Source organism: Carassius auratus, chromosome 13, assembly GCF_003368295.1.
Source record: "Carassius auratus strain Wakin chromosome 13, ASM336829v1, whole genome shotgun sequence".
Taxonomy (NCBI): Eukaryota; Metazoa; Chordata; class Actinopteri; order Cypriniformes; family Cyprinidae; genus Carassius; species Carassius auratus.
The window spans coordinates 12098021-12107152 of NC_039255.1; positions in this window are offsets into that span (position 1 = coordinate 12098021).

Below are 9132 nucleotides of genomic sequence, written 5' to 3' on the forward strand. Positions count from 1 at the left end.
CAAAATTGCTTAAATCACCTTTCTTTCCCATTCTGACATTCAGTTTGGAGTTCAGGAGATTGTCTTGACCAGGACCACGCTCCTAAATGCATTGAAGCAACTGTCATGTGATTGGTTGATTAGATAGTTGCATTAATGAGAAATTGAATAAGTGTTCCTAATAATCCTTTAGGTGAGTGTATAAAAGTATTAATTTCTTCTTAAAGCTAACCCCATTTGTCCTCAAAAACCAGCTATTTTTCAGAATATCTTCTGAAAATAATATCTTCTCTAAATGATGACAGAATCTTCATTTCTGTGAATGGTTCATTAAACATCATGAACCAGGTAATGTCTGATAAATGTATTTTTATTTTATAAGAAAATACTGGATGTTTGCTAATAAGCATTCAAATCTATGATCAATTTTGCTTATCATTTGTCTTAAACTGTGTGTCACTGTGCATGTTTAAGTACAGGAAATACTATAAAATGAAATATGTGTGCCCTACTCTGCTGTAAGTAGGGAAGTATATCAGCCAGAAGGTAAGGGGCAAAGAGCAGCACTGTGTGCCCTGATTAAGATGTATTATTGTCAAGGGAGCACTACACACTCTCTCTCTCTCACACACAAACACTGAGTCCTAATGTCTGCTCTTTGCTTTTTACTGCAATGCAGCACATATTGGGATCCTGCTGAGAGCAGTCTGAATGCCTACCTGACCAAAAAACACCCAATCCATCAATGCAAACATCAGACCTAGAGGAACCAGAGGCCCTATAAATACTTGTATGCCTCTCTCTCTCTCTCTCTCTCACACACACACACACATTTTTTATTAAAACCGCATCTTCATATTTATACCAATCAATGCAAGAATGTTTCATAGTGGATGTGGCTCTCGTCCCCTCAGACCTATAATGTTGTTGGAAAATGAAGACTTGAAAATGTAGCACTGTTCAAAGACAAATAAAGTTATGAAATGCTGAGGTGGAGAAATTATGAGCTTTCTGCTTATGGCTTAAAGTGATCTCTGCCAGAGGAATTTCTTGCAGAATGAGGCAAAAGAACGTTGTTTTATCTGCTATTTAATAATGCCACAAGCTCTGCAGACTTCTAAGAATTCACAAGATTCTAAACTTTAATACAGAAAAACAAAATCAGTGAACTCTCATGCACCACAAATATTTGTCCAATCTAATGCTCTTTCAGATAAAAAAAGCTTCACAAATGAAATATATACAGGTTAGTGCATATATGTGTGTGCGTCAGGTGCTGATTGTGATTCCGCATTATGGGTACAGACAGAATGTGTGTGTGAAAAGGAGGGGACAGAGTCAGTTCCTCAGAGACTCATCTCCATGGTGACACGTGTGAACCACGTGTGAACCATCACTTCTATTCTAATATCAAAGACAATCGTCCACATGTTCTACAACCTGTCACAGAACCTTGAACGTTTACCGAGCTATATATATATATATATATATATATATATATATATATATATATATATATATATATATATATATATATATATATATATATATATATATATATAACTACAACTCTTATCAAAGTAAACTGACAAAATCATATTAACATTTCAGTTAGCACCTAGAAGTAATATTAATAGTAAGATTCAGACCTAATAAAGGGGTTTAGAACTCAATGAGAGTAATTTTAAAAAGTACTAATTCATAAATCCAAAACATGATCCTGGTGCAAAATCGCATACTACAGCAAAGTGCTTCTCACCACACCTTCAACAAATACGAGCAAGTCACACATAGATGCAAGGCCGCTGACAATGGAACACAAATGGAAATGTCTTTGATTCGTAAGCTCATTTACAGGATTAGGCAATGGCAATAGGGCGGTTGTCTTTTCAGGATCTTTAATAGACTTATTACATTTTGGTGCTAAGCCACAGCAGACACAAAAAGATTTTAAAGCTTAAGTTTCATATACACAAGTAAAGTAAAGACTGCTTCAGAATGACTCAAATATTACTCACCACACTGGCTCTCATTCGACTTGCAAGACTCCAAGACAGCAGCTCATCATAATCATTTTATACAAGTATGAGGCAGACTTTTGAATAGGATAGAGACAGCATTATTTGGGAGGTGAGATTTTCAGAGATTTCACAGGGACAGCATTGATATCCAGTCTCAACACCTGTTCCTGTCCCTCAGCTCCACGAAACCCCTGGATATGAAAAAAAGTCACATCTGTTTGCCATAATCTCAAATCAAATTTCTTTTAATAGCATCCTTACACCCCAAATAGCAATATGACATCATTAGCGGTGATTGCTCAGGCAAGCATCACTATTGTTAAGCAAATTATTAAACTTCAGTGCATACTGTAACTCCTCGCACATGTGCTAAACATAAGAATTACATATCAAACTGAACAATTTTCAGATGTCAAATAAGAAATTGATTTAAAAAAAAAAAAAAAACACATTGGATGCAAATTTCACTTTTACATTGTGTTTGCATATAAATGTGTCCCTGGACCACAAAACCAGTCATGTTGTTTACCTGATGTGCTTACACGCCGATAGCTAAGTTAACAACACAGAGATATTTGAAGCAGTTTTACTCACCGCCTGCGGTTCCAACACACGATCGTGACCCTTTTTCGTTGGGACTGCATTATCCTTAAGAAATAAACGATGTGCAAATCCGGCGTCAAACTGGGCCTTGTTTGTAAAACAAGCATCTTCGAAATGCAGGGAACAAACAAAAACACTTGCACAACTCCGTTGATGCTCTGTAAAAATAAACTCCATCCACTGGTCCCTTAAAGGTGCTGTAGGGAACTTTTGTAAAAAAAAATATTTTTTACATATTTATTAAACCTGTCATTATGTCCTGACAGATAATCTGTGAAAAAAATCAAGCTCCTCTGGCTCCTCCCAGTGGTCCTATTGCCATTTGCAGAAAGCCATGCGCTCCCGGTAAAAAACAACCAATCAGAGCTGCGGTCCGTAACTTTGTTTGTGTTCAAAATGTAGAAAAATGAACATAATAAGCGAGTACACCATGAATCCATTTTCCAAACCGTGTTTTTAGCTTGTCCTGAATCACTAGGGTGCACCTATAATAAGTGTTTATATTCAGACTATTTTAGATTGCTTCGGGGGTACCGCGGCGGAGTAACCAATTACCTTTGTGATTCTTCATAGACATAAACAGGGAGAAGTAGTTCCGGCTACGATGTTCTTCCGCAAGATGCAAGCAGTTCTGTTTATTAACCGCTAGACCGTCAAAAGTTCCCTACTGCAGCTTTAATGCCGTTTTTTTTTTTTTTTTTGGTAATCTGTGCAGGGTTGTCTTGCCCTGGCAACCAAAAACAGACTTCTGTGACATTTCGCAACGCTCTCGCTCTGATCAGTGAATGTCTGTGCTCAGCCTCTCAGTGCTCTGCTATACGGGAGCGCGCGCTCTTCCGGCAGAAGTGCCCTTAGCACCCATATAAGGAAATTCGGCTCCATCTAACGTCACACAGAGCCATACTCGAAAAAAACTTTCCGAAACTTGTGACAAACCGGAAGGGGTATTTTTGGAACAAAAATACTCCTTCAAACGTACAAATTAATTTTTAAAACTTTGGCCATGTTTAGCATGGGAATCCAACTCTTTAACAGTGTAAAAAACTCAGTATGCATGAAATAGCATTTCACCCCCCCTTTAAGCACCAGATCAGTCTGGCATAAAAACAGCTCAACCAATGATGTGAAACAGGGGCAGGTCTGTCTATTTGTTTGACCAACAGTAGATAGAAACCTTATTTAGAGTAAACCATATTTTCTGAATTTATTAGTTCATGAATCTTTCTTCTTATTCCGCTGTCTTAATGTTTTCTGGTATATGTATCCAAACTGTAAATTGTCTTCTATTTTTTTTTTGTGTGTCTCCCTCTAGACAGACAGAAAGAGATATGCGGCATATTAGCCCAAACACTTATTACCTCCTCATTTTCAGATTAACTGCTCGACAGAAGCAATCAGCAAGCACAAGTCACTGTAATTATCCAGGAACGATAATAACAGAACTGAGGGATGTTACGACTTTCATCACAGCTCTCCACAGAATACAGATGCTCATGCTCACAGACATTTAGCATCGAACAAGTGAACATCTTCATACTTCCTGTCAGAAGATTAGAGAGATGAGAAAACCCCGGACCTTGAATAACTGAGAGGTTTAGGATTAAAAGTCTGACAGAACACAACAATCAAACCTCTTTTAGCACATTATGAAAAGATCACAGTGCAGCGACTCGACACATCTTATCCCTGAACCCTAAACAATGACCATAGATCCAATTTAATAAAGCACATTAGAGAGGCTTAAGCTGAAATCTAAACTATTTGATTCACATTCACACAAGCACTAAGCCACACAAGCTAGTCAGGGGAAATGTGCAAACAGCTGAGCACAGTCTGAAATAGGTTACATTACAGGGGAGTGTGTGTATGTGTAGGCATGAACGCTCTGAACTATATTCGGAAGACCCTCTGGAATGGCATTGATGATGCCTGGAGCACCTGTGGCCTTGTGTCTCCCATCCTGTGCTCGTAGCACAGGGCACCCAGCTGGGCCTTTGGAGGCTGAGGACAGGACTGGGCTCTAAGCCAACAGAACACAAAGATGCTGAAAGCCAGTGGGGAGTCTACGGAACTCATTCAACCCTGCTGTCAATAACTTTATGACATCATCTACACTGACTTCTAATTGGACCACAGAGCCAGAAATAGTGTTCGCCTTGACTTGGTGAGGTGAACATTTGCGTCACGGCAGTGTACCAAGATGGTTGGCAAAGTCATGCGGGGAGATGAGCCAGCCTGTAAGTACTGGGAGAAATGATTACTGTAACCCTGATATAAAAGACGGGGTGAAAAAGGAGTCATGGTAAGGGAATGAAAGAAGAAATGTATTGCATAGGGAACAGGAGTTCAAAGGTAGACGGAGGTACATGTGGATGACAAACAAAGAGAAAGGGTAAATATAAGAGCAAATAGGAGTACACGTGCAAACAAAAATAAATAAATATGTAGCAATTAAGCTATTCCCAAACTTCTCCCCACAATTCCAAAAATGGGGTCAGTGAGATAAAAAAGGGAAATAAAATAGTAATTTTATTCAGAAAGGATGCATTAAATTAACTATTAGAAAACAATTCTGTTTCAAATAAAAACTTGGAAATCTGGAAAAAAAAAAGAAAAAAGAAAAGAATCACAGCTTCCATAAACATATTAACTAGCACAACTGTCAGCATATTAGAATTATTTCTGAAGGATAATATTCTATTCGACTGTATAGACACAAATTTGTTGTTTATTTAAATGAAAAGTCGCAAATAGTACAGAACATTACAAAATCTATCACATAATATAAATTAGTTTTCACTGAATAAGAATATGTGAATAACTCAATTTTGACAAAAATGTCAGATAGAACCTTATAATTCCAAGGGGACGAAATGTAAATATATTAAATAAATAATTAATTATACATTTTTATAAAATTAATATAAATTGCCTTGATAAGTATTAATATAGTGCATAATATTTAATATTTAATTATCAAGATATCTTAATTTTCAGTTTTTGTTTTAAAAACCTAATTGTATTGTAACCTTACTTTCATCTTAATGTCATATTTAAAATATCCTTTATTTTCTTAGTTTCCGATATCATTTGTTTTGCCCCTTGATATTGGGGGAAATGTGACCTGGATATTTTATTATTCATTTATTTTTGTATGTGTGTGAGATTCATATGTATATGATATATAGCTTTATCTGTTACATGCTCTATTTGTGTCATAACATTAGCCCATTGGATGTGCATTTTTAAATACACATCCAGCCTTTTCCATTACAGGAAAGGGCTTCCATAATATGGTCTAGCAAGGATAATCCGTCCCCTTTCACCATCTGTTGGCCCATAATCACTGCAGCTGGATGGCACGCATCAGAAACTCACTGCTATTGTCTTACATCTCTCCCCATTACACCTGAGGACTCATGTCTCCTGAATGCAGAACACCTCTGAACAATCCATGAAAACATACATAGACTAACATGGTTGTGCTGTAGTAAAGCTTCTATTGTTGACATCACACATACTATAACATCATCTCCGCTGATTTGTGTCACATATCTTTCCACATGGAGCTAAAATTCCCAGAATGCATTCAGCCTAATGTAATGATATTGAGTAGATGGATATGAGCCCAGACAGGCCTGCTGAACAGGAGCAAGACCGTGGTCATATTGTTTCCGCATCCCTCAGTGTTAGCACTGAGGGATGCTACCCTACACCGCAAATCTCGTTTGTCTCCCACACAGAAAGTCATACCATGCTAGACATAGAGAGAAAAAGGAATGAATTGCAATGAGGGATGGAAGATCTGCAGCACAGCTGAGAGACACTGGAGATGAATTGGACAGAGAATAGCATGAAGAATATGTGATTTTGATGGACAGTTTTACTCCCATGGTGCAATGCAGACAATAAGACTTATTCCTGATTCTCCCCAAGGACTCGTATTGCACACACAGAGAGAAAAGGGATAAAACCACATTAACAGCCGACACACATCTTTATTAAATTAACCAGCATGAAAACGGCAAAATATCGTATTGCATAAAGAGAAACTGCTGTGCTGTAAAACCACATCTTAACATGAGTCATTTCTTAAGCACCAAATCAGCATATAAGAATGATTTCTGAAGGATCATGTGATATTGAAAACTGGCATAATGGCTGCTGAAACTTCAGCTTTACCCTTACAGAAATACATTACAGTTTAAAATGTAATATCATGTCATCATTGATATAATGTTGATGCATGTAAAATGCACATACAGGCGCATCTCAATAAATTAGAATGCCCATGAAAAGTTAATTTATTTCAGTAATTCAACTCAAGTTGTGAAACTTGTGTATTAAATAAATTCAGTACACACTGACTGAAGTAGTTTAAGTCTTTGGTTTTTTTTATTGTGAAGATTTTGGCTCACATTTAGCAAAAACCCACAAGTTCATCAATTCATCTTAACAAATTGGTGCCAACGAAGCTGGCTGTTCACAGAGTGTTATTTCCAAGCATGTTAACAGAAAGTTGAGTGGAAGGAAAAAGGTTGGAAGAGAAAGATGTACAACCAACCGAGAGAATTGCAGCGTTATGAGGACTGGACTGAGTCTGGGGTCAAGGCATAAAGACATGTCTAGGAATTTGGCTACAGTTGTCGTATTCTTCTTGTTAAGGCACTCCTGAACCACAGACAACGTCAGAGGCGTCTTACCTGGGCTAGGAGAAGAAGAACTGGACTGTTGCCAGTGGTCCAAAATCATCTTTTCAGATGAGAGCAAGTTTTGTATTTCATTTGGAAACCAAGGTCCTAGAGTCTGGAGGAATGGTGGAGAAGCTCATAGCCCAAGCTGCTTGAAGTCCAGTGAGTCCAGAGAGAATCTATGTGGCATTGTCAAGAGGAAAATGAGAAACAAGAGACCTATTGAGCTAAAGGCCACTTTCAAAGAAACCTGGGCTTCCATACTACCTCAGTAGTGCCACAAACTCATCACCTCCATGCCACGCTGAATTGAGGCAGTAATTCAAGCAAAAGGAGCCCCTGCCAAGTATTGAGTACATGTACAGTATATGAACATATTTTCCAGAAGGCCAACCATTCACTAAAAATGTTTTATTTGATTTTATTGGTCTTATGAAGTATTCTAATTTGTTGAGATAGTGAATTGGTGGGTTTTTGTTAAATGTGAGCCAAAATCATCACAATTAAAAGAACCAAAGACTTAAACTACTTTAGTCTGTGTGCACTGAATTTATTTAATACACAAGTTTCACAGTTTGAGTTGAATTACTTAAATAAGCTTTTCCACAACAATCTAATTTATTGAGATGCACCCGTCTGCCAATTATTTCAGAATCTCAAAACCAGTATATTTTTTCAGGCTGTTTTAACATGTTGCAGACATTTCCTCTTCGTAGGGTCAGCCGAACGTACTGTTTTGTAAAGCAAAGAGGATCACAGCAGGCTGTCTCTCTTCTGTAATGACTGACTACCTCCATTAGTAAGTGCTCTTCTTTTATAGAGGTCTTACTGAGATAATAGCTCCACAATATCTTGCTCTTCTGAATATTTCACATCTTTATGCCTTGTCCCTTTAAATCCCCTGTCAGGAGTGCTGGTACATAATTAATGTGATGCCCATTTAACATGCTTTAAACATTTAAAATCTTGTCCCCACGCCCAACTCACGTTTTCAGGAAAACTTGGAGATATCAATAGCCTTGCAACTGGCATATAAAAAAAAGAAAGAAAAAAAAAAGAACTTTCTCACTTTACAGTAGAGTCATTATTATTCCATTTCCCATAGTCCTTAAGGGCTTGCAATTCTAAATGTGGCCAATGAAGTTTCATGAGCTTTTTGCTTTGTGCTACAACTGGCTAAGGCTGAACTGATCAAATTACTTCAGATATTAAAATTTAGAAACGCTATACATGTAATATGTGGAACATTCACACTATAATATGGAATGATATTCCAGACAATATTCAAAAGGAATTGCAAATTGCATTTTCAATTAGTGGACATATACATTGTGACATAATGCAAACGCAATTGCAAATTGTGGATTTGATTTGCATTTTCTTTTCATGTACATAACATGTCTGGTAAATTTTTTAAACAGAAATGCATTTCCAATGTCTTACAAGTTATGATCCTATCTTTTTGGAATAGCAATAGATAATCATTCATTTGCTATTTCACTTTCTCCCCATCCTGCTCCAACCCTCACAAAACTGAAAAGGAATCGCAGTCCCCATTGCACTTGTATTTCCAATGCCTAACAGAGTCAATTGTCAATCAGTCCTGAGGGTTGTGTATATTAATATAGATGGAAAACTATGCCACACCCACTACTGGTGGAAAATAAAGCATTGTTATTCATTCCTATGAGGAAAATGGGAAATTTGGCTATTACTAATATTTTTTTTTTTTTTTTGCAAAACAAACATTTAAGTATGTATGTACATGTATGTATTTGTTTGCTTGTTTATTTTTTTATTTAAGCCTGGTCTGATAAGTCTCGTTTTCTGCTGTAACA